Source organism: Armigeres subalbatus, chromosome 3, assembly GCF_024139115.2.
Source record: "Armigeres subalbatus isolate Guangzhou_Male chromosome 3, GZ_Asu_2, whole genome shotgun sequence".
Lineage (NCBI taxonomy): Eukaryota > Metazoa > Arthropoda > Insecta > Diptera > Culicidae > Armigeres > Armigeres subalbatus.
The window spans coordinates 170,876,581-170,903,244 of NC_085141.1; the positions used below are offsets into that span (position 1 = coordinate 170,876,581).

The 26,664-nt window shown below is 41.9% G+C and overlaps 1 protein-coding gene across 1 annotated transcript in view; it reads left to right on the plus strand.

Annotated features, from left to right (window-relative positions):
* LOC134222133 (homeobox protein 10) overlaps nt 1-26,664 on the plus strand; it is a 205,172-nt gene that overhangs the window by 78,521 nt on the left and 99,987 nt on the right. The window lies entirely within an intron of this gene.

Genomic DNA, 26,664 nt, shown 5'->3' on the forward strand with positions numbered 1-26,664 from the left:
CTCATGCTCATTTAAAACATTTTTTTGCCATATCTTGTGGGCCTAAAGTCCGATCGTCTCCATTTTCAATTGGAAAGGTTAAGAAGAGAGACTCCGGAAATAGAAATCATAATAAAATCTCAGGGACTCATATGAAAGATATAAATTTTTACGGATTGCGATCTTTACACTTTACGGATTGCGTACACACAGAATAATCTGCACGTAATAAATATGTGTTACGAATAATCCTCAGTGTACATGTTTTTGTGGGGTTTGGGTATGTTATTTTCAGAGTGTGATTATATATCAACATCTCAGCGTGTCAATTGGTGAGCATCAAGCCATGACTCGGCCACTTCTTGACAGATCTCCGTGACGTGTACACGCACCCACGCGCGGCCACGGAGAGCTGTTGTCATCGCATTTCTATCCGGCCATTTGGGGCCACACATTTTTGGGATCCCTCCAGGTTATTTTTTAGATCCCAACGCTGATTTCAAAAGGTGAGTTGAATTCAAGGGGTTAATGTGCTAATTATTAAAATATTTGATGAAAATGGATTGTGGTTTGGAAAATCGCGTAGTGTATCTGGTTTGGAAAATCTCAAAGTGCGTCTGAAAGCCCGGTGAAAAATGAATTGTGGAAGCGCATCTGGAAGACCGCTGGAAAATGGCCTGTGGTGTGGATTATCACAAAGCGCGTCTGGAAGACCGCTGAAAATGGAAAGTGGTTTGGTCACAAAGCGCGTCGGGACGATCGCTGGAAAACGGTTTGTGTTTTGAAAAATCACGAAGCGTGTCTGGAAGACCGCTGGAAAATTAGTTGTGGTTTGGAAAATCACAAAGTGCGTCTGGAAGCCCAGTGAACAATGGATTGTGTAAGCGCGTTTGGAAGACCGCTGGAAAATGGTTTGTGGTGTGGATTATCACAAAGCACGTCTGGAAGACCGCTGGAAAATTGGTTTGGTTTGGAAAATCACAAAGCGCGTCTGGAAGACCTGTTGGAAAATGGTTTGTGGTTTGGAAAATCGCAAAGCGCGTTTGGAAGACCGCTGAAAATTGATTGAAATATCACAAGACGTCTCCCAGAGGCCGAGAATTAAGGTTGATGTTCTAGAAAATCCCAAAATGAGTACTGATTTTGGTTAAAATAAATTTAGTTTGATATTCCTTGGCGGCTTTAGTATACATGAGACTGTCAGTTAAGCTAGTTCTAACGAAATCTGAGAGATATGGAGAACTATCGTATGCAATCTATATGTTTCTTGAGAGATCAATATCATAATACTAGGTACTAAACAATTAAACGATACAATCGATTGACCTCCATATCGTGGCTCTGTGAATCTGTGATCGAAAACCATGTTGAGACAAAATTATTTTGGAGTTAAGTTTTCAAAGGAATTAGTCGGTTTCTCAACTGCAACATGGTCAATGTTCATCTTCGTCTTGAGCAAATAACTGAGGAAAATCATTACATTCTATGCTTTTTTTACCTTTTATGAGAGAAGAAGGAGAATGCAGGGTTTGAGTAAGTTACTTTCAGCATGTGAGTAAACATTAACATCTCAGCCTGTAAATTGGTGAGCAGCAAGCCTTGACTCGACCACTTCTTGTCAGATCTCGTGTACACGCACCTACGCGTGGCCACGGAGAGCTGCTGTCATCGAACTTCCTATTCAACAATAGTATAATCAAAAGAGAATAAGGGTACATGGATAGATCTTACCAGCAATACCCAGAATTTTCATATTTTTCCGCTATTCAACACATTTTTTGCTATGCTGAATGATTTTGTGTTCACTTAATCGGACATCTTTCAAAGAATTTCGCTTTCAAGCCTTCCGATTTTCATCGTATTGACGACATACACTCCATAGGACAATACAATTTTCGGTCCGTGAGAGATCTAATTCTTTTTACACTGCAACAAAACATGTGACGCGACGAATAGCATTCAACTGAGAATCTCATCTCATTATTTTCTATTGAAAATTGTCTCGATCGCATCATGTGATCAAAAGTTATGGCCAAAATACTAAAAATGTCAAAAGCTGAATAAAATCACTTCTTTGGCACTTATAATTTATCCGATTGGCTCGCAACAAGTTTCGTCCGGCAAGAAATTTCATAGTGAGTAGGGAGTGAGTGCTAGTAGTGGACCTTAACGACTAAAATGTACTTCAGCCGCTCCGCTAGAGCGAGCCGCTTGACAAATTGTAGTTCTGCTGCACCAGTTGACAAGCAACAACATCATGTTTCGTACATGAAACTTGCCAAAACATTCATTTTTACTACTAAAGTAAGCATTTTAAAATGATGTAGCTAGCATGTCTATTATGGTACATAATACGCAACGTAGAGTTTGTTTATATACGTATTATGGTTCCCCCATTTGATTAGCATGTTCCATTCCCACATGTTCCTTGTGCCTATAATGGACCCCCTTGTGTGCTAGTAATGAGCCTTTTAGCATATTTACATTTACAAATTAATTAATATAACTAAATTCCTTCTTCCCTGTCCATAACAAATGTATGGAACTGCTGTCCTATTACATGAAGCAACTCCACCCGACGGAAGTTTGCAGAAAATAGTTGATTTCTCACTTAACTTTTCAAAAGGACCTAAGTAACGTTTTTTCATTAATTAATTTGAATAGCGCAATCAACAGAAAAACATGGAAGCTTTTGATTGAAGTACTCAAATTAATTTATAAAAAAATGTTACTTAGGTCCTTTTGAAAAGTTAAGCGAGATTTCAGAGTTTAATTTCTGATTTTGTTCAGGGGGTCCATTATACGCACTGAGTACATTACTAGCACTCACCCTATAAACGAGTCTCCAGTAGCCTTGCGAGCAAAGGCGTAAGATTGCCAATCCGGAGATGGCAAGTTCGATTCTCGGTCCGGTCTAGGATATTTTCGGGTTGAAACTAACACCCTATTATTTATTTATTCAGACTAAGGCCGAAGTGGCCTGTGCGGTATATAAGAGTCTTCTCCATTCGGCTCGGTCCATGGCTACACGTCGCCAACCACGCAGTCTACGGAGGGTCCGCAAGTCATCTTCCACCTGATCGATCCACCTTGCCCGCTGCGCACCTCGCCTTCTTGTGCCCGTCGGATCGTTGTCGAGAACCATTTTCACCGGGTTACTGTCCGACATTCTGGCTACGTGCCCGGCCCATCGCAGTCGTCCGATTTTCGCGGTGTGAACGATGGATGGTTCTCCCAACAGCTGATGCAATTCGTGGTTCATTCGCCTCCTCCACGTACCGTCCGCCATCTGCACCCCACCATAGATGGTACGCAGCACTTTCCTTTCAAAAACTCCAAGTGCGCGTTGGTCCTCCACGAGCATCGTCCAGGTCTCGTGTCCGTAGAGGACTACCGGTCTAATTAGCGTTTTGTAGATTGTCAGTTTGGTACGGCGGCGAACTCTATTCGATCGGAGCGTCTTGCGGAGTCAAAGTACGTACGATTTCCAGCCACTATGCGTCTCCGAATTTCTCTGCTGGTGTCATTTTCGGCAGTCACCAGTGAGCCCAAGTACACAAATTCTTCTACCACCTCGATTTCGTCACCACCGATGCAAACTCGCGGTGGGTGGCTCACATTGTCTTCTCTTGAACCTCTGCCTATCATGTACTTCGTCTTCGACGTATTGATGACTAGTCCGATCCGCTTAGCTTCCCTCTTCAGTCTGATGTAGGCTTCCTCCATCTTCTCAAAGTTACGTGCCATAATATCTATGTCGTCGGCGAAACCAAATAGCTGGACGGACTTATTGAAAATTGTACCACTCGTGTTAATCCCTGCTCTTCGTATTACCCCTTCCAAAGCGATGTTGAATAGCAAACACGAAAGACCATCACCTTGCCGTAACCCTCTGCGGGTTTCGAAGGGACTCGAGAATGCCCCTGAAACTCGAACTACGCACATCACCCGATCCATCGTCGCTTTGATCAATCGTGTCAGTTTATCCGGAAAGCCGTGTTCGTGCATTAGCTGCCATAGCTGGTCCCGATCGATTGTATCATATGCGGCTTTGAAGTCGATAAATAGATGATGTGTGGGCACGTTGTATTCGCGGCATTTCTGCAGTACTTGGCGAATGGCGAACACCTGGTCCGTGGTGGAGCGTTCGCCCATAAAACCCGCCTGGTACTGCCCCACGAACTCCCTTGCAGTTGGTGCTAGTCGACGGCATAAAATTTGGGAGAGTACCTTGTAGGCGGCGTTCAGCAATGTGATTGCGCGGTAGTTGCTACAATCCAGCTTATCGCCCTTTTTGTAGATGGGACACGACACCTTCCATCCACTCCTGCGGCAAAACTTCCTCCTCCCAAATCTTGGTAATGACCCAGTGCAGCGCTCTAGCCAGTGCCTCACCACCGTGTTTAAATAGCTCTCCTGGTAGTTGGTCAACCCCAGGGCCTTTGTTGTTCTTCAGCCGGCCAATCTCCTCCTGGATTTCCTGGAGATCCGGAGCCGGTAGAATTATGTCCTGTGCGCGTTCTCCCAGGTCCATCACCATACCGCCATCTTCGTCTGCCACATCGCCATTCAGGTGCTCTTCGTAGTGCTGCCGCCACCTTTGGATCACCTCACGCTCGTTCGTAAGAAGGTTCCCGTTTATGTCCTTACACATATCAGGCTGTGGCACGTGGCCCTTACGTGAACGGTTTAACTTCTCATAGAACTTTCGTGTGTTATTAGCGCGGTACAGTTGCTCCGTTTCTTCACGGTCTCGATCTTCCTGCTGGCGCTTTTTCCTCCGGAAAATCGAGTTTTGTCTGTTCCGCGCCTGTTTATATCGTGCCTCGTTCGCCCTCGTGCGGTGTTGCTGCAATCTCGCCCATGCTGCATTCTTCTCTTCCACTAACTGCTCACATTCGCCGTCATACCAGTCGTTTCTCTGATCCGGGGGCACCGTGCCTAGTGCAGCGGTTGCGGTGCTACCAATGGCGGATCGAATATCTCTCCAGCCATCTTCAAGAGATGCTGCGCCTAGCTGCTCTTCCGTTGGAAGTGCCACTTCCAGCTGCTGCGCGTATTCTTGGGCTAGTCTACCGTCTTGTAGCCGCCCAATGTTAAGCCGCGGCGTCCGACTTCGACGCGTGTTGTACACCGTCGAGAGTTTTGAGCGCAGGCATACTGCAACGAGGTAGTGGTCGGATTCAATATTCGCACTGCGCGCGGTAAGTGCGGACATTCGTGATGTCGGAGAAGAATTTACCGTCGATTAGAACGTGATCGATTTGGTTTTCCGTTTCTTGGTTAGGTGATCTCCATGTGGCCTTGTGGATATTTTTGCGGGGAAAGAAGGTGCTTCGGACTACCATTCCGCGGGAGGCTGCGAAGTTTATGCATCGTTGGCCGTTGTCATTCGATACGGTGTGCAGACTATCCGGTCCGATGACCGGTCTATACATTTTCCCCTTCCTACCTGTGCGTTCATGTCACCGATGACGATTTTAACGTCCCGCAGTGGGCATCCATCGTATGTCTGCTCCAGCTGTGCGTAGAACGCTTCTTTCTCGTCGTCGGGTCTCCCTTCGTGTGGGCAGTGCACGTTGATGATGCTATAGTTGAAGAAACGGCCTTTAATCCTCAGCTTGCACATCCTTGCGTTGATTGGCTGCCACCCAATCACGCGTTGGCGCATCTTACCCAGCACTATGAAGCCGGTTCCCAGCTCGTTGGTGGTGCCACAGCTTTGATAGAAGGTAGCCGCTCGATGCCCGCTTTTCCACACTTTCTGTCCTGTCCAGCAAATCTCCTGCAGCGCCACGACGTCGAAGTTGCGGGGATGTAATTCATCGTAGATCATCCTGTCGCAACCTGCGAAACCTAGCGACTTGCAATTCCATGTTCCAAGCTTCCAATCGTGATCCTGTATTCGTCGCCTAGGTCTTTGCCGATTATATCGAGTCGCATTATCTCTTATATTGTTCGTAATGATTGGTTTCGGCTTATTGGGGCTGCCCAAACCTCCTGTCTCGTCGGAGGGCCGTCGTGTTAGGTCTGTTTGTGCCCGCCTAACACCAGGACTTGGTCTTGTACGCTTTGAGCGGCACACGTTCGCTTTGGTGGGCCTACTTGCGGATACATGCAGCTTTTTATAGTAGTTTAACAGGGCCCACTGCCAGACCCACCACATTCTTGGCAAGCCCCACAAACTCGCAGATGTGCTGGGGAGGGATCGTCAAGCCCTTGGACATAGTCCCTGCTGCCCGGGGACTAACACCCTGGGCATAGTGTATTCATTGTACTTGCCACACAAGATACATACTCAATGCAATTACTCATGCAATGGTGGGCATAGAAGAGCTTTCAATTAATAACTGAGGAAATGCTAATAGAATAGTTGAAAAGCCAGCCAAGTTCCAGTTGGAATGTAGAGTCATTGAAGAAGAAGAAGAAGATAAACGAGTGAGAATAATAAAACCTATCAACCATTAGTGTTATTATAGACTTTTCTCTTATGTTTCTCAACCCTTTTAAACGAACGAGAAAGGCATTATCACTGCTGGGTGGTTTAATTAGGGTTTTTTTTTTCTAAATGAGTCCATTATCCAACTTGTACTTGTTCATACAAAATCCTGAATTGTTAATAGCTTTTAAAATAAGCTATTAGCTATTTAGTGATATGACACTAAAATCACATTTTCGACCCTGTTTGGGTCCACTTTAGACAATTCAAATTACCAGGTAGGTCCAGCTAGATACCACTTAAAAATCCTGATCAACCCGGTAATGATGCCTTTCTCATGCTCATTTAAAACATTTTTTTGCCATATCTTGTGGGCCTAAAGTCCGATCGTCTCCATTTTCAATTGGAAAGGTTAAGAAGAGAGACTCCGGAAATAGAAATCATAATAAAATCTCAGGGACTCATATGAAAGATATAAATTTTTACGGATTGCGATCTTTACACTTTACGGATTGCGTACACACAGAATAATCTGCACGTAATAAATATGTGTTACGAATAATCCTCAGTGTAGATGTTTTTGTGGGGTTTGGGTATGTTATTTTCAGAGTGTGATTATATATCAACATCTCAGCGTGTCAATTGGTGAGCATCAAGCCATGACTCGGCCACTTCTTGACAGATCTCCGTGACGTGTACACGCACCCACGCGCGGCCACGGAGAGCTGTTGTCATCACATTCTATCCGGCCATTTGGGGCCACACATTTTGGCGATCCTGCTAGGTTATTTTTTGTATCCCAACGCTGATTTCAAAAGGTGAGTTGAATTCAAGGGGTTAATGTGCTAATTATTAAAATATTTGATGAAAATGGATTGTGGTTTGGAAAATCGCGTAGTGTATCTGGTTTGGAAAATCTCAAAGTGCGTCTGAAAGCCCGGTGAAAAATGAATTGTGGAAGCGCATCTGGAAGACCGCTGGAAAATGGCCTGTGGTGTGGATTATCACAAAGCGCGTCTGGAAGACCGCTGAAAATGGAAAGTGGTTTGGTCACAAAGCGCGTCGGGACGACCGCTGGAAAACGGTTTGTGTTTTGAAAAATCACGAAGCGTGTCTGGAAGACCGCTGGAAAATTAGTTGTGGTTTGGAAAATCACAAAGTGCGTCTGGAAGCCCAGTGAACAATGGATTGTGTAAGCGCGTTTGGAAGACCGCTGGAAAATGGTTTGTGGTGTGGATTATCACAAAGCACGTCTGGAAGACCGCTGGAAAATTGGTTTGGTTTGGAAAATCACAAAGCGCGTCTGGAAGACCTGTTGGAAAATGGTTTGTGGTTTGGAAAATCGCAAAGCGCGTTTGGAAGACCGCTGAAAATTGATTGAAATATCACAAGACGTCTCCCAGAGGCCGAGAATTAAGGTTGATGTTCTAGAAAATCCCAAAATGAGTACTGATTTTGGTTAAAATAAATTTAGTTTGATATTCCTTGGCGGCTTTAGTATACATGAGACTAGTTAAGCTAATTCTAACGAAATCTGAGTGATATGGAGAACTATCGTATGCAATCTATATGTTTCTTGAGAGATCAATATCATAACACTAGATACTAAACTTTTAAACAATACAATCTATTGACCTCCATATCGTTGCTCTGTGAATCTGTGATCGAAAACCATGTTGAGACAAAATTATTTTGGAGTTAAGTTTTCAAAGGAATTAGTCGGTTTCTCAACTGCAACATGGTCAATGTTCATCTTCGTCTTGCGCAAATAACTGAGGAAAATCATTTGCATTCTATGCTTTTTTTCCTTTTTATGAGAGAAGAAGGAGAATGCAGGGTTTGAGTAAGTTACTTTCAGCATGTGAGTAAACATTAACATCTCAGCCTGTAAATTGGTGAGCAGCAAGCCTTGACTCGACCACTTCTTGTCAGATCTCGTGTACACGCACCTACGCGTGGCCACGGAGAGCTGCTGTCATCGAACTTTCTGTTCAACAATAGTATAGTTAAAAGAGAATAAGGGTACAAGGATAGATCTTACCAGCAATACCCAGAATTTTCATATTTTTCCGCTATTCAACACATTTTTTGCTATGCTGAATGATTTTGTGTTCACTTAATCGGACATCTTTCAAAGAATTTCGCTTTCAAGCCTTCCGATTTTCATCGTATTGACGACATACACTCCATAGGACAATACAATTTTCGGTCCGTGAGAGATCTAATTCTTTTTACACTGCAACAAAACATGTGACGCGACGAATAGCATTCAACTGAGAATCTCATCTCATTATTTTCTATTGAAAATTGTCTCGATCGCATCATGTGATCAAAAGTTATGGCCAAAATACTAAAAATGTCAAAAGCTGAATAAAATCACTTCTTTGGCACTTATAATTATCCGATTCGCTCGCAACAAGTTTCGCCCGGCAAGAAACTTCACAGTGAGTAGGGAGTGAGTGCTAGTAGTGGACCCCTTAACGACTAAAATGTACTTCAGCCGCTCCACTAGAGCAAGCCTCTTGACAAATTGTAGTTCTGCTGCACCAGATGGCAAGCAACAGGTATCAGCATCGTGTTTCGTACATAAAATTAGCCAAAACACTCATTTTTACTACTAAAGTAAGCATTTTAAAATGATGTAGCTAGCATGCCTATTATGGTACATAATACGCAACGTAGAGTTTGTTTATATACGTATTATGGTTCCCCCATTTGATTAGCATGTTCCATTCCCACATGTTCCTTGTGCCTATAATGGACCCCCTTGTGTGCTAGTAATGAGCCTTTTAGCATATTTACATTTACAAATTAATTAATATAACTAAATTCCTTCTTCCCTGTCCATAACAAATGTATGGAACTGCTGTCCTATTACATGAAGCAACTCCACCCGACGGAAGTTTGCAGAAAATAGTCGATTTCTCCTTAACTTTTCAAAGGACCTAAGTAACGTTTTTCATTAATTAATTTGAATAGCGCAATCAACAGAAAAACATGGAAGCTTTTGATTGAAGTACTCAAATTAATTTATAAAAAAATGTTACTTAGGTCCTTTTGAAAAGTTAAGCGAGATTTCAGAGTTTAATTTCTGATTTTGTTCAGGGGGTCCATTATACGCACTGAGTCCATTACTAGCACTCACCCTATAAACGAGTCTCCAGTAGCCTTGCGAGCAAAGGCGTAGGATTGCCAATCCGGAGATGGCAAGTTCGATTCTCGGTCCGGTCTAGGATGTTTTCGGGTTGGAAACTAACACCCTATTATTTATTTATTCAGACTAAGGCCGAAGTGGCCTGTGCGGTATATAAGAGTCTTCTCCATTCGGCTCGGTCCATGGCTACACGTCGCCAACCACGCAGTCTACGGAGGGTCCGCAAGTCATCTTCCACCTGATCGATCCACCTTGCCCGCTGCGCACCTCGCCTTCTTGTGCCCGTCGGATCGTTGTCGAGAACCATTTTCACCGGGTTACTGTCCGACATTCTGGCTACGTGCCCGGCCCATCGCAGTCGTCCGATTTTCGCGGTGTGAACGATGGATGGTTCTCCCAACAGCTGATGCAATTCGTGGTTCATTCGCCTCCTCCACGTACCGTCCGCCATCTGCACCCCACCATAGATGGTACGCAGCACTTGCCTTTCGAAAACTCCAAGTGCGCGTTGGTCCTCCACGAGCATCGTCCAGGTCTCGTGTCCGTAGAGGACTACCGGTCTAATTAGCGTTTTGTAGATTGTCAGTTTGGTACGGCGGCGAACTCTATTCGATCGGAGCGTCTTGCGGAGTCCAAAGTACGTACGATTTCCAGCCACTATGCGTCTCCGAATTTCTCTGCTGGTGTCATTTTCGGCAGTCACCAGTGAGCCCAAGTACACAAATTCTTCTACCACCTCGATTTCGTCACCACCGATGCAAACTCGCGGTGGGTGGCTCACATTGTCTTCTCTTGAACCTCTGCCTATCATGTACTTCGTCTTCGACGTATTGATGACTAGTCCGATCCGCTTAGCTTCCCTCTTCAGTCTGATGTAGGCTTCCTCCATCTTCTCAAAGTTACGTGCCATAATATCTATGTCGTCGGCGAAACCAAATAGCTGGACGGACTTATTGAAAATTGTACCACTCGTGTTAATCCCTGCTCTTCGTATTACCCCTTCCAAAGCGATGTTGAATAGCAAACACGAAAGACCATCACCTTGCCGTAACCCTCTGCGGGTTTCGAAGGGACTCGAGAATGCCCCTGAAACTCGAACTACGCACATCACCCGATCCATCGTCGCTTTGATCAATCGTGTCAGTTTATCCGGAAAGCCGTGTTCGTGCATTAGCTGCCATAGCTGGTCCCGATCGATTGTATCATATGCGGCTTTGAAGTCGATAAATAGATGATGTGTGGGCACGTTGTATTCGCGGCATTTCTGCAGTACTTGGCGAATGGCGAACACCTGGTCCGTGGTGGAGCGTTCGCCCATAAAACCCGCCTGGTACTGCCCCACGAACTCCCTTGCAGTTGGTGCTAGTCGACGGCATAAAATTTGGGAGAGTACCTTGTAGGCGGCGTTCAGCAATGTGATTGCGCGGTAGTTGCTACAATCCAGCTTATCGCCCTTTTGTAGATGGGACACACGACACCTTCCATCCACTCCTGCGGCAAAACTTCCTCCTCCCAAATCTTGGTAATGACCCAGTGCAGCGCTCTAGCCAGTGCCTCACCACCGTGTTTAAATAGCTCTCCTGGTAGTTGGTCAACCCCAGGGCTTTGTTGTTCTTCAGCCGGCCAATCTCCTCCTGGATTTCCTGGAGATCCGGAGCCAGTAGAATTATGTCCTGTGCGCGTTCCCCCAGGTCCATCACCATACCGCCATCTTCGTCTGCCACATCGCCATTCAGGTGCTCTTCGTAGTGCTGCCGCCACCTTTGGATCACCTCACGCTCGTTCGTAAGAAGGTTCCCGTTTATGTCCTTACACATATCAGGCTGTGGCACGTGGCCCTTACGTGAACGGTTTAACTTCTCATAGAACTTTCGTGTGTTATTAGCGCGGTACAGTTGCTCCGTCTCTTCGCGGTCTCGATCTTCCTGCTGGCGCTTTTCCTCCGGAAAATCGAGTTTTGTCTGTTCCGCGCCTGTTTATATCGTGCCTCGTTCGCCCTCGTGCGGTGTTGCTGCAATCTCGCTCATGCTGCATTCTTCTCTTCCACTAACTGCTCACATTCGCCGTCATACCAGTCGTTTCTCTGATCCGGGGCACCGTGCCTAGTGCAGCGGTTGCGGTGCTACCAATGGCGGATCGAATATCTCTCCAGCCATCTTCAAGAGATGCTGCGCCTAGCTGCTCTTCCGTTGGAAGTGCCACTTCCAGCTGCTGCGCGTATTCTTGGGCTAGTCTACCGTCTTGTAGCCGCCCAATGTTAAGCCGCGGCGTCCGACTTCGACGCGTGTTGTACACCGTCGAGAGTTTTGAGCGCAGGCATACTGCAACGAGGTAGTGGTCGGATTCAATATTCGCACTGCGCGGTAAGTGCGGACATTCGTGATGTCGGAGAAGAATTTACCGTCGATTAGAACGTGATCGATTTGGTTTTCCGTTTCTTGGTTAGGTGATCTCCATGTGGCCTTGTGGATATTTTTGCGGGGAAAGAAGGTGCTTCGGACTACCATTCCGCGGGAGGCTGCGAAGTTTATGCATCGTTGGCCGTTGTCATTCGATACGGTGTGCAGACTATCCGGTCCGATGACCGGTCTATACATTTTCCCCTTCCTACCTGTGCGTTCATGTCACCGATGACGATTTTAACGTCCCGCAGTGGGCATCCATCGTATGTCTGCTCCAGCTGTGCGTAGAACGCTTCTTTCTCGTCGTCGGGTCTCCCTTCGTGTGGGCAGTGCACGTTGATGATGCTATAGTTGAAGAAACGGCCTTTAATCCTCAGCTTGCACATCCTTGCGTTGATTGGCTGCCACCCAATCACGCGTTGGCGCATCTTACCCAGCACTATGAAGCCGGTTCCCCAGCTCGTTGGTGGTGCCACAGCTTTGGTAGAAGGTAGCCGCTCGATGCCCGCTTTTCCACACTTTCTGTCCTGTCCAGCAAATCTCCTGCAGCGCCACGACGTCGAAGTTGCGGGATGTAATTCATCGTAGATCATCCTGTCGCAACCTGCGAAACCTAGCGACTTGCAATTCCATGTTCCAAGCTTCCAATCGTGATCCTGTATTCGTCGCCTAGGTCTTTGCCGATTATATCGAGTCGCATTATCTCTTATATTGTTCGTAATGATTGGTTTTCTAGGCGGCTTATTGGGCCTGCGCAAACCTCCTGTCTCGTCGGAGGGCCGTCGTGTCAGGGCTGTTTAGCGTCCCACCTAACACCAGGACTTGGGCTTGTGCGCTTAGAGCGGCACACGGTCGCTTTGGTGGGGCCTACTTGCGGATACATGCAGCTTTTTATAGAGGTTTAACAGGGCCCACTGTCAAATCCCACCACATCCTAGGCAAGCCCCACAACTCGCAGATGGCCTGGGGAGGGAACGTCAAGCCCTTGGACATAGTCCCTGCTGCCCGGGGACTAACACCCTGGGCATAGTGTATTCATTGTACTTGCCACACAAGATACATACTCAATGCAATTACTCATGCAATGGTGGGCATAGAAGAGCTTTCAATTAATAACTGAGGAAATGCTAATAGAATAGTTGAAAAGCCAGCCAAGTTCCAGTTGGAATGTAGAGTCATTGAAGAAGAAGAAGAAGATAAACGAGTGAGAATAATAAAACCTATCAACCATTAGTGTTATTATAGACTTTTCTCTTATGTTTCTCAACCCTTTTAAACGAACGAGAAAGGCATTATCACTGCTGGGTGGTTTAATTAGGGTTTTTTTTTTCTAAATGAATCCATTATACAACGAAACCATGATTGCATTGTTGCATACAGTTAAATTAGAATAAGTTTGTGTACCTATATAGTGTTAAACATTGCTCCTATTTGTTAGTAATTAATCTGCTCTTCTGAGGCACATAAAGCTGTCCATTAAATGAAACTAAAATAACCATAAAAGAATTATCACTTTTTCTCGAGCGATGTTTGCCCCAATAACTATCGTCACTTGACCAGTACATTATCCTCGTATTTCTTGGCCATAAATAGCCTCAAATAATCGCCAGCCAAAAGTCACGTTGCCAGAGTCTATTAATCTCCAAACCATTAGCGAAAAGGACGAGTCATAAAACTTCACCAAGTGCCCCTTCAAAGGCAGATCGATTGCACCAATAGGTACCAAGCGTGGCCAAACTATCCAGTGGCCCCCATATCTAGGGGCCATCAATTTCGCTTTTCCAGCAAATAGTGGCCACTGAAACGTACGTTCCGGTGGCGTGCCTCTTGGCATCCGGAGGCTGTAAAAATTAGTTTTATTACCTTCCAGGATATGTCTTCGACGAGCTGGCATATGTGAGCGAGGATACACTTTTTACTGCCGCTTCGGCACCGTCGTCGCGCCGCGATGCCCCTTATCTATCCGATTGAGTGGGGTAGTTTGTGAATGGGATCAATTGTCTCGAGAAAGGGCTGCTTGGGTGGAATTATTTTATCCTTCCCGTATTCGTTCATGGCGATATATTTATCGTTCTCATTATTTTAATTGTTATTATCGTTTTAATTGTTATTTTTGTTAGCGATGATTTAGTAAGCCACCGGGGAGAGAAAGGCGCGTACGACTCAATGAACCTTTTCGTGGGTCCCGTTAACTAGCAGGGAAGAGTTTTCCACGTCGTCATCGTTTTCGTTGAAGTAGATGTGGCGATAGGGATTGGAAGGTAAAAATTAGCATACAAATGGCTGGTTAAACTGGTGGAAATATGAATAATTAATCCGGTTTCCCGGGTCTAATTGAATCTGTGTGGCGCTCTGCCACAAAGGGTTCCGAGAAAAATAGGATCATCAATAATTTTGAAGCGGAAAAAAGGTTCACCACATGTGGTAGCTACATTTTTAGACAACATTTTTCATCCAAATTCGTCTTGAATAAATAAAATATTTGGGATATGTGATTGCTGCTAAAATTACATTTTTGCAATTCCTGATCATAATAATTGGTTTACAGTTGTCACTTAAGTGAGAAAACGGCCTACTTTTCCATACCAACAGAATGGGTGCTTTAATGACCATTATGCAACTCAAATGGGTTGCATAATATTCATTATAGCACTCATTTGGGTGCTATAATGAAAAAACTACATTGGGACAGTAGTTACATGACTATATTTAGCTGAATTAGTTTGGGTGAGTGTTTAAATAGTGTACTCTAAGCGTCTCGTAATAAATGAAATGGTTTGTTAGACATAACATCACAATTTTTCAAAGGCAATTGCATCCATCGCTTCATAGCTTTTCAAGCTATGCAATTTGGCACGATAAGATGGAATCTTATTGTTCTCTTCAGCAATATAATTTATTGGCATGAATGATCATGTGGAGTAAATTCCATTGTACAATTTTGGTATAGATTTATCATATTAAAGCCCATTTTTCGTCATTGCAAAAAATAGCGTGTGCAACTCGTTGCAAAACTCGATTTTTTCAGCACTCGTAGTATTTATCCAACTCGGCAAGCCTCGTTGGATAAACGTACAACTCGTGCTGAAAAAATCATCTTTTTGCAACTAGTTGCACAAACTACTATTTTACCACGGAAATTTAGCTACTATGATTCTATACTATACACTATACCGTTATTTTTTTTTTAATTTCTACGAAAGGAGCATCACAAGCAATATGTGCACACATAAACATGTAGTGCACAGCGGTTCCATTTAACGAAGCTACTCACTGTATTAGGACGAACACAATCTCCCAATACCAGCTTGGTTTATTCAGGAAAGTGGTCCGCTGCCGTTTTCCCAGCCCAACTCTAATCGTTTTTATTTTCTTATGTTCATGTTTGCTTTTTCTTCCCCATCGTGTTTATTCATGTTACCACGTAGAGTCAGCGAACAATACCTATAGAACTAATATCCCGCTCGTATTTTTATTGCTGTATGACATTTCTTCTGTTACATGTTTATTTGTTCAACGAGCAGGAACTTTCTCCCAGGAAACTACATTAATATGTACGTATATAGATGATGGAGATTCCAGTATTGGATGATAAGTCGATGGCCATTTGGAATAATAATAATTATCATTGCTCGAGGCAGCTGCCTATCATCAAATACAACGAATTTGAAAGCCCTTGTACTGTGCACCGACCGCTAGTGGTGGCAGCCATTGCTATATGCTAAGGCACCAGTGCAAAAACGCTGCCTTTGAGAACAATAGCGTGCTTGTGATAATTGATCTTTGACTTCGCCAGTGGCTCCAACGACTTCATACGAATAATATTATCTATAATATATCAGACTGCATAGCCGAAAAATCTAAAAAATTATCTATTATATATTATCTCTATGTGATCAGGTTTGATCGAAAATTAACTAGTTTCCTCATATTGCATAACATACCAATGCATTTCTAAAGATTGTAATCTGGTAAAACTATGTTAAATCTTGTTTATGCTAGTTTGAATGATAGAAACGCATCTGCTTTCCGAGTGGGGATTGAATTGTTTTAAATTGTGTTACTGAAATTCAACAGTTTTCCTGTCGAAGGCAGCTATAAACTTAATTCAGAATGTTGTTATAATAACAAATATTTCTAACGAAACTTTAAAACATAATTAATTCTGAAGGCACATGAGCGGTGTTTTAAAATGTCATAGGCAATCATTTTTATAATTTTCGCAGAATTTTTTGTCAGAAGCTATATGTAGGGGAACGGTTCGCCAATTCATCTCATAGCTCCTATTTCCATCCCATCAAAAACAAAGCAATGGTAAGGAATTATGTTTGTTTATTATTTATGTGATTTTTTTCAGCAGTGAGTACGCATGTTGACAAAAAGAAGCGACGAATTTGGTGCCGTATTTCTTTGTTTAGAGATGAGATGGATATATGTACAGTGAGATGGAGATCGGAACATTTCCCCTATATCAATTCATAAAGTATGACGAACTTATAGTTCTTTAATGTGCCTACAACTTTGATAATAACAGGAAATTGCTGAGGCGGGAGAAGTAAAAGAAAATTATGTGAATGCATTCAGCTCTGAGATGTTTTATCTCATCTCAGATTAAAAGAAATGTCAAAAATGAATGGAAATTCTCTACAATTTGGCGAAAGGAAACGAAGAAAGGAACTACACAGCTCGAAAAAAGAATTAGTATGAATGATTAATCCGGTTTCCCGGGTCTAATTGAATCTGTGTGGCGCTATGCATTGAGATTAGGCAGCCACCTCTGAAAACAAGTAACAACCTAAAAATTTCGTAGCGAGTAAAAACTGAAGGTGGTTATGAATAGTATTGAAATATGTGTAAAAATAGCTTGTTTGAACAATTTATAAGCTAGGTAGAATCTTCGATTGTAGGGCTGGCCAAACTCGACCAGTAGCTAAAAAAGTATGGATTTGATTAAGAAGAAGTAGTCAGAGAAGTAGTAGTAGTAAGTAGTAAGTAGTATATAGAAGTAGTCATGGAAGTGCTTAATACTGTGATAGGTGATTCACAATTTATGGGGCATACATATTCGAAATGAGTGACCAAATGCAGCCAGTAAGAAGAATAACCATTTGATTCATCAACCATATTAGGATATGAATGCAGTCAGTAAGAAGTTCAATCATCAGCCATAACAGGGCATGAGACAAAGCAAATTATTCCCTATACGCTGGAGCTTTATGATTCCCAAAACTTTTCAGCAAGTTTTCACTGCGGACTCGAAGAAACGAACGAATGGCATCTCATAAACAAGGTCCATCTCCGAGACGACGACGCTTGACTCCCATTCATCATCTCAGACTCATAAAAAGTGAAAATATTGGTTGCAGAGATATTGCTCAGCACTTCAATCAACGTCCTATCTCTGCTGGTCGAAGACGAATATGTGACGTGATTTGGAATGAATGGACCGTTGCTATCCTTCAAGTGTTACGGTACTCTTGCGAGTGCGCAGGGAAATAAATTAAGCATCTCATGCGGAAAAGTAGATTTAGGAGAGAACTTGAATGAAATTGATTATCGATCATATGTATAGTATTAAATATGGAAGCATCCTGTTTGAAGCATGACGTATCGTTTATGTTTTCATACGTGACTGACTATCGTCAAGAATTCGATCTGTCCGCTTTCAATTGCACTCGGAAGGTGAATAGTCGCTCATTGGATACAGTAGACACGGGTAAAACAAATTAGAAGACTATATAGATTTATGCAAAAAAGAATATCGCACATATCTGACAAGGCAGTCGAAAATTTGTTTAAAAGAATTCGCTATCTCCAAACTTTCTTTACAAAATCATTTATACCCAAATTGTAGAGTGATCTTCAAAGTGCCAGACATAATTTTCCTTGTATAATTATGTATTCGTTCAGCTGCCTATGGAAGAGGGATGGTAGTTAGCCAACCTCAGGAATTACCTCCCACACCAATAGTGCGCTGTATGCTAATAATATAGAATTGAGTTGTGTCGCGTAGCGTACATATTGTGTGGCCACAATGTTGCTAATGCGAATTAGAGAATTAATATCTAAAACTAATGAAAATCCCATTAATGTATAAATTGTATCCGCCGAGAACCGTGACATTGTGACACCGGGTGATCGATAGTGCACTGAGTGAGGCATTCGTAGATGTATTGAAGAGGGGGAGGGATGGGGGCCTTGGATCAGCCGCAACATAGACAATACAGACTATAATTAAAACGAATAATTACGGCTGCGACATATGAATTTATGCGAGATAATGAGGAAGCGCTACTTCACCTATCTCCACAGTGGTTGATGTCTGACGTGAGGTGCCATGAAGCAAAGCAGCGATATCAGTATTGGTCGGTCGGAATGCCCGCGTCCGAGAAGCGTTGTTGTAGATAAAATATGTTACGCTTGAGGAGAATAATCGGAGTATAACGTATCATTTATTACTATAATTACGGAATGGACAGGCATTTAGATAATAATTAGTTTATACCGCATTGCGATAGCCGTTTTGTATTTGAACCTAAACTACACATCTTCGTTAGATTTGAATTTGAATTATTCCAAGATAGCAGCAATACAGTAAAGTTTTAATTAAGAAAGAAGATCATAACAAAATTGACCCAAAAGAGAGTATCGCAGAGTTGTTTATAAAATTATGTTTAGCTCGTCAAACATTGTTCTATTGAATTCATTTATTTCGTGGGCTCCTGCGTGTGTAATACTTGCCAGAGCAAATGTCCATTAAGATACTCACTAGAGTGGGGCGCAGTTGTATTGAAAAACGCAAACTTCGTCCGATCAAGTGAGATCAAGGTTTTTCTGAATCGTTTTGACCCCCAATCAACTGTGCAAAATATGGGCTCGATTGGTTGGAACCCCGCATGCCGCATCGCGTTTTAAATTTACATGGAGATTAGTATGGGAAAACGTACTTCTTCACATTTTTGTTCTAAGCGGCTTCAATTTATCATCAATCACGTGACTCAATACGTTACCATATAGTCTGGAAGATGCCGAAAGACTTTGCAGAAGAAGGGACGTAGCTGGAAGGTCTACAAAAAATGTTATTACATTTCGAAAATTAATTGGTTAAACCATATGCAAGAAATCAATGTTTCTGCCAGCACTACCGGACAACCTATGGTTATCGAAGGGCAAAACCCATCTTCTTTCTTGTCGGATTTTTTTCTTTGTTAAATAATTCCGGATAGCTCCCATTAGATCTAAAACCCTATAAGATCAATTATTTTGAATTAACACTCAGTTAAATTATTGGTCTACGTAGTACGGAAGTGCTGGAATAAACGATTTTTGGCATATGGTTTGAACACTCAAAGTTCGAAGCGTTATAACTTTTTTCGTGGACGTTCCAGCAACGTGCCTTCTTCAGCAAAGTTTTTCGGCATCCTTTGGGTTATACTTTAACGCAATGTGCCACTTGGTTTACGATGAACTGAAACCTCTAGTAGTAGAAATGCAAAAATATACGTTCTCCCATACTAATTTCCATTCAAACTTCAAACGCGATGCGGAAGCCAGGAAGCAACCAATCGATCCCAAATTCTGCACAGTTGTTCAGGACCCATAATGGCTTCGAAAAACCATTGATTTGAAAAAATGACCATGAGGCTCCACTCTAATACTCACTGCGATATCATCTTACTATTTAATATTACTATTAAATATTATAATGGCACATAGACTATCGTACTCGTGCGTGACAACTCGAGGATAAAATTCTGTATAATTTGACGATGGACTTAGGACCTAGGGTCAGGGGGTTTCAGTTGTGCATCAGGGCATTTGACGTCAGTGACGTGGTGCAAATGCATTTTCGAGACAACGAAGCTATTCAAAAGTTGGTCTCTGGAGGCGTCTTTTTCTGTGCAATACCAAACTATGTGATCGGTGTCAATTTTAAGCTACCCACATAATCAACCATACAATATTCGTAGTAGAGTAAAATAGAAAAGAATGTTTTTATAGAAGTCGATTTGAAAGCGAGCGGAGGGCAATATTTGTGATGGCACATATCACACGACCTTCCTTCTGCCAAGCTCCTTATATCTAATCATTGCTTCCATCATATTTACTTCATTAAATATTTATTATGACATTTTGCGGAGCCGCAATTTGTTATGTAGGTGTTATATGGGTCACTAAAAAGTTATGTCCTTTTTCTATATGATAAAGTGTGTGGTATTTTTGAACAAGTTTTTTTTTTAATTTTGTTGATCCTGCAAAAATCTGTCTGGTTTCTAAATAGTTCCATAGCTACCCACAAGACGAAAAAATCGAGGACGTAGGACGTCATAAGGCTGCTTAGTGATTAAAAACAAACAAATTAAATTTTGTTTTGAAGTCAAAAGCCTTCCGAAAATTCAGGACGAAAAACAGCGATCACAGTGGGGGTGGCCGTCGAAACTGCTGAAATAGCGCAGTTACAGGGTCTCCATCAGGTTGGCCTATTGAAGACATGATCAGGTTACGCTGGATGATTCAGTAGAAGTGCTGGAGGATTTTTTATTGCAGCTGGAGAAACCTAACCATGACACTAATCATTTCAAATTTACTAAATGAATATTTAGACCAGTCAAGTTTACGAAAAACAAGCACTAATCAGGACACCAACTTGTCGTGACAGTTATACATACCATTCAGATCGCTGGCTTTACACAGCTAGCCGCTGACTAAAAAAGGTCTCAGAATGTGTTGGATGTTTTGAGGGCCTCTATTCATGGATTCTTATTTTTACAGGAAGATGGCCGGTAAAACAGAAGGAAGGACAGATTGAAATGTTTAGTAAGAGCTAGGGGAGGAACCTTTCCACCATAAAATTTGTCATAACTACCATGAAATTTTCAATTCGGAAACGAGAGGGGTCTTATGACTCGGATTGAAGTGCCCAAGAAGCCCGGTCACTGCACTATGGTCCAGGATGCAGATTTACGCGGAAAATTCATTTTACGCCAAAACTATATTTTTTAGAAAAAATTGTAGTTCTACAAAATTGTTCAAAATAGTAAGGCCATCACTATGGTACTACAAAAAAATAGAGTGGCCCATCATATAAAAAAAATAGAAAATATTGTTTTTATTTCTCGGAATATTGACATGTAATGTTCTACAAAGTTGTAGCGCAGCTTATTCCAATAAATTTTGACAAAAAAGCTTTTTCTGTAGCTCTTAAGTGGGCTGATTTAGAACAATTTTACCTAATTGGATTAGGGTGTACCTAACAAAAAAACAGAATTTTTGATCTACATTTTTTGTTTTTGATTTCTTGAAAAAGTCGTCTTCAGGTGATTTTTAGAGCTAAAAAAATGCAACTTTTGATGGATAAATATGTTCAAAATCTTTTTCCGATTAAAAGTTATAATCGTTTTTCTGTCAACATTACATTTTTTTCATAAGTTGATATCTCCGGTTAAGGCAGACCAAAAAAATATGTTCACTCGGCATTTGATAGAGAAATTTATTTTCCTTATTATGTCAAAAAATTGGAGATTTGTTATTTTTTATCTCAAGTTTTACCAATTTTACTAAAATCATGTTTTTTCAAGTATGTTAATAAAACTCGACAATGGAAGAAGATACAGATAATGTTCTTATAGCAAAACACGCGTTTTGAAAAGCCCCAAAACTCTTCAGAAGGTGACATTTGTGAAAAATAAAAAAACAAAAAATCTACAGCTTTATCATTATCACCGTATTGCAAGATTAACGAGAATGGATGCATTTTCGGCCTAAAGTATACTTTTAAGAAAAAAAATGTTCTAAAAAGTTGTTCTGGATACTTGGGCTCTTATTATAGAGTTATCAAAAAATAGGGTGGGCCATTTTAAAAATGTGAAATTTTAATTTTTTTTATTTTGCGGAATATTGACGTAAAATGTTCTACAAAATTCTGGCTCAGCTTTTTCCAATCAACTTTGCTATATAAACTTTTTATGTAGCTCTTAAGCTCACTTGTTTAGAGTAATTTTACTTACCAGGATTAGGGTGTCCCTCAAAAAACAATATTCTTGATCTGCTAATTTCATTTTTCACAAATGTCACCTTCTGAAGACTTTTGGGGCTTTTCAAAACGCGTGTTTTGCTTCAAGAATATCGTCTGTATCTTCTTCCGTTGTCGAGTTATATCAATTTATTTTAAAAAAACATGGTTTTAGTAAAATTGGTAAAACTTGAGATGAAAAAATAACATATTTCCAATTATTTGATATAATAAGGAATATGAATTTCTCTTTCAAATGAAGTGTAAACCTATTTTTTTAGTATGCCCAAACCGGAGATATCAACTTATGAAAAAATGTAATTTTGACAGAAAAACGATTATAACTTCTGATCGAAAAAAAATTTTTGAGCTCTAAAAGTCACCTGAAGACGACTTTTTCGAGAAATCTAAATCAAAAAAAGTAGATCAAAAATACAGTTTTTTTAGGTGCACCCTAATCTAATTAGGTAAAATTGCTCTAAATCTGCCAACTTAAGAGCTACAGAAAAAGTTTTTTTTGATTGGAATAAGCTGCGTTACAACTTTGTAAAACATAACATGTCAATATTCCGAGAAATAAAAAAAAAATGCTAATTTGTTTTTATATGATGTGCCCCTATATTTTTTGGTAGTACCATAATGATGGCCTTACTATTTCGAACAAAAGTTTTTTCTAAAAAAAATATAGTTTTAACGTAAAATGCATGTTTCCGCGTAAATCTGTAACCTGGACCATAGTTCACTGGTGGGAGGAGGTTATTGCAACCCTAGAGAAGTCAGGAAAGGCTCGTGCATCTTCAATTGTGGGGATAACAGTCCCAGTTATGTATCTCTACGCTACTCCATGGTGGTAGCAAATATAAAATTAAGCGGTATAAGCCCTCATCTTTTAGGGGGGGTCCCGTAGCGTAGTTGGCTACACGTTCGCCTTATAAGCGAATGGTCATGGGTTCGATTCCCAGCCCCTCCACCAAACTCTCGTCAGTCGCCGGATGCGCAGCCCATGCGGTAGCGTTTTGGGAGACGCGCCTATCGTCATGGCTACCTGATGACGACTGACACTTGTTCTTCTCGGAGGCATTCCTCCAACGTACCCGGATAAAATGGCAATCGAACAATGCAACGATCATTGGATAAACGGACACAATGGACTCACGATGAGATGGACTGGCAACGACAACAATAATGGAAATGGAAATCTAAAAATAGATTCTATGTGGATTCTGCAAAGCAGAATATCACAGTAGATCTCGGCACAGTAGCAGTTAAATAACACAGAGTGCCTAAACAAATAAATAAAGGAATTAAAAAAAGCCAACATCTTTAAGAAAAGGTATGAGGACTGCAAGGTTTCCGAACGGTAGTCGTGATCCTGTAAGCTTCTTTAGGGACATATTTCGGTTAGTAGCGTAGAAAAAATTTGGCAGGATCCTATTATGAATAACTTGACGAGGTATTAATTTTAAGTGAGTTCAGATCAAACTCACCCTGGTTTTGCGGAATTGGGGCAGAAAGGTTAGACCCCAGTCAATGGAAACACCAAGTCTCCCCCAACCCTACCGAGGTGTTCCAATGGAGAACTGCGTTTACTGCGAATTGCGCTTTAATCCAAATACGTCCATGTGTGTCTCCGGTGACGACCATTAAGATGACGTCGGCATACATAAATATATGAGTGTTGGGCGGCACACAGCAAATAATTTTGAAACGACGTCCACAATTGCAGCCTATCCCAATGAACGAATAAACACTCGATATTCAATTAAATTTTATTGTATTTTACAAGCAAGCACGATATACCTAAAGATATTTTGATTCAATAGAACAGTAAGATCGATTGAATGTTACGTTGCATGTACATTTAAAATCACAACATATTTTTATCTGTGCAGGATTGACTTTTGGGGCATGCCTGTTCCCTCCTGGTTGGGTCACCATTGCTTGGTTTCTGATAAGTACTTGTAAAGAACGGTTCAAGGGCAGCTTCGCGTAAATTCCAAAATGTTATAGAAAATCTCCATTCGGAAAACTACCGAAGAACGGAAATGTAGGAAAATCATGGAAATACAAAGGTTTCGTATGGCCGGGTTCCGGCCGGTTCAAGTCCCAAATATCCCTCAAATCCATAGCTGAGGATATCCCGCAAAGAATAAAATCATATGAAATTATATCTATTTTTTTTAAAGAACAAAATATAAAAAGTCAGTCAACACCGAGCAATGTCGTGAAGAGCACAAACATTACTGCATGGAAATTGGGCGGCGCTTTAGCTTAGACTCTGTCCGACCCTTACAGAATCGAAAACTATTGAACCGATCTGCGTAAAAATATGTGTGCAGGACTTTTTGGGTTCTGGAAAGGTTTTTATGATGGTTCGAGATCGCTCCCCCTTTGGAATGCTTCACTACGAATAAACCAGAGATTTCTCCATAACTCGAGAACTACTTCAATGGAACCAAATTTGGCATTTGGAGGTTTTTGAAAAATTTTGAATAACATTCCTAAGGACTTAGTTGAGTCGTAAAGCAGAGCAGACGTCAAAACTTAAATTGTGAAAACAAAAATCATGTTTGCGAGCTAATTAATTATGGGCGAGACTAAGTTCGACGGGTCGGCTCAAATAGAGGGAAATGCAATCCACAATTACCAATCCCAAAATACTGGATATACACTTAGATTTTTTTTTTAAATGCGATTGGAATTCATCAATTTCTTGCCTTCGCATTTTTTTAAATACCACCTGATTTTTAAAATTTTGGTTACGTTTTCTAGGGAAAAACCCATTCAACAGATTCACCGGGGGCATTCAAGCATCTCACAACTTGTTGTTTTTCAATACTTGATGCATTATAAGCCAGAAAAGTCTGCGAAAGTCTACTAGGGTGCAGAAAGTTTGAAAAATTGGTCTATGTTACTCATGGACAATCCCGTTCGTCTACCCATTCTTCTTCTTATTATTGGCGTTACACTGGGATATTGCCAGATCGTAGCTTACGTGCTCATTCAGCATTTCCACAGTTATTAACTATTAGGTTTCTAGGCCAAGTTTTCATTTTTCCATTTGCATATTATGAGGCTAACATGGTGGCATTATGGGCAAGTCGAGAAATTTTCAACCTGAAAATTTCCTAGACCGGACCGGGAACCAAAACTAACCACCCTCAGCATAATCTGCTTGGTAGCCGCACATCTTTTGCACGGCTGTTATACGCTAGCGAAACATGGTGTGTATCAGTGGAGAACACTCAACGGTTGCAGGTGTTCATCAACAGATACCTGCGGTATATAATTCGGGCCTGGTAGCCTCACAACTGGATCTCAAACAACGAGCTCCATCGTCGTTGTCACTAGAGGACGATATCAACTGAAATTCGGGATCGGAAGTGGGGCTGGGTCGGCCACGGGGCGGAAACGGAATCTGTAAACAAGCATTAGACTGGAACCCAGCGGAGGCAGACCCAGAGGCTCATGGCGGCGAAGCCTCAATAAAGACATAAAAGAAGTCGGTCAAAATGAGTGAATTGCAAACCGCACTGCATGTCACGTTGTAGATGTTGTTCAAATTGAGTTCAAATTTTTGGTGGTTTTACATTACCGTCGAGCTGTTGTCCATTATACAACACTAGTGAAAAAACGCGCGGCTACAAAGCAAGACCATGCTGAGGGTGGCTGGGTTCGATTCCCGGTGCCGGTCTAGGCAATTTTCGGATTGGAAATTGTCTCGACTACCCTGGGCATAAAAGTATCATCGTGTCAGCCTCATGATATACGAATGCAGAAATGGTAACTTGGCTTAGAAACCTCGCAGTTAATAACTGTGGAAGTGCTTAATGAACACTAAGCTGCGAGGCGGCTCTGTCCCAGTGGGGGGATGTAATGCCAATAAGAAAGAAAGAAAGAAAGAAAGAAAGTGAAAAAACATGGCTGGCGATACACAGCATGAGCCAGGACCACACGCGTGCTAAAGAGTTAATGGATTTTTTTAATATATTTTTTTAAATGAGCCTAACATTTGATATAATGACAATTTTAACCTGGGTCTTTGTCAGGAAAAACTATGTTTTTCCATCAGTGTCCAAAATGAAGAACTTCAAAGTGTCCAAAATGAATACCTTCAAATGTTTCGGCATTACACGAAACCGTCGCGTCGATAGGTGTCCGATTCCAACACGGTAGCATTTTTAATAATTTAGCTGTAGCCAACTTACAACTCAATCAACATCTAGCCCGAAAACAGCAACAACGGAATGCGTCTGACATATCCGGAGATATCATCTTGTTAGGCTATTTACAGCTTATTCTCCACCAACACTGTGCCATCTCTTTATCTTCAGACTTCACATACGGTAGCCAACGCCGCTGTGGACGGCCATCGTCACTAAAGGCGGTCTGTTAAAATTCGAAACACGTACTTAAATGTCATCTGGTTTTACGGTGTTCTTATTCGCTCATGCCTCCGTTTGGCTGTCTGGTCCAAAGGAGGAAAGCTCACATAAAACCGAATGAGAAATAATAATGACATAAAATACAATGTTGCAACAAGAAATGTAACAGCATCCTTGTGCTCCGAGCGAGATACACTTGCTATGAATGGGCTACTCTGCGATGTTCTGTACTACAGAAAAGGCGGACGCTCCCGTCGGCGTCGAGAGCACCCAGGGGGTTCGGATGATAGCTT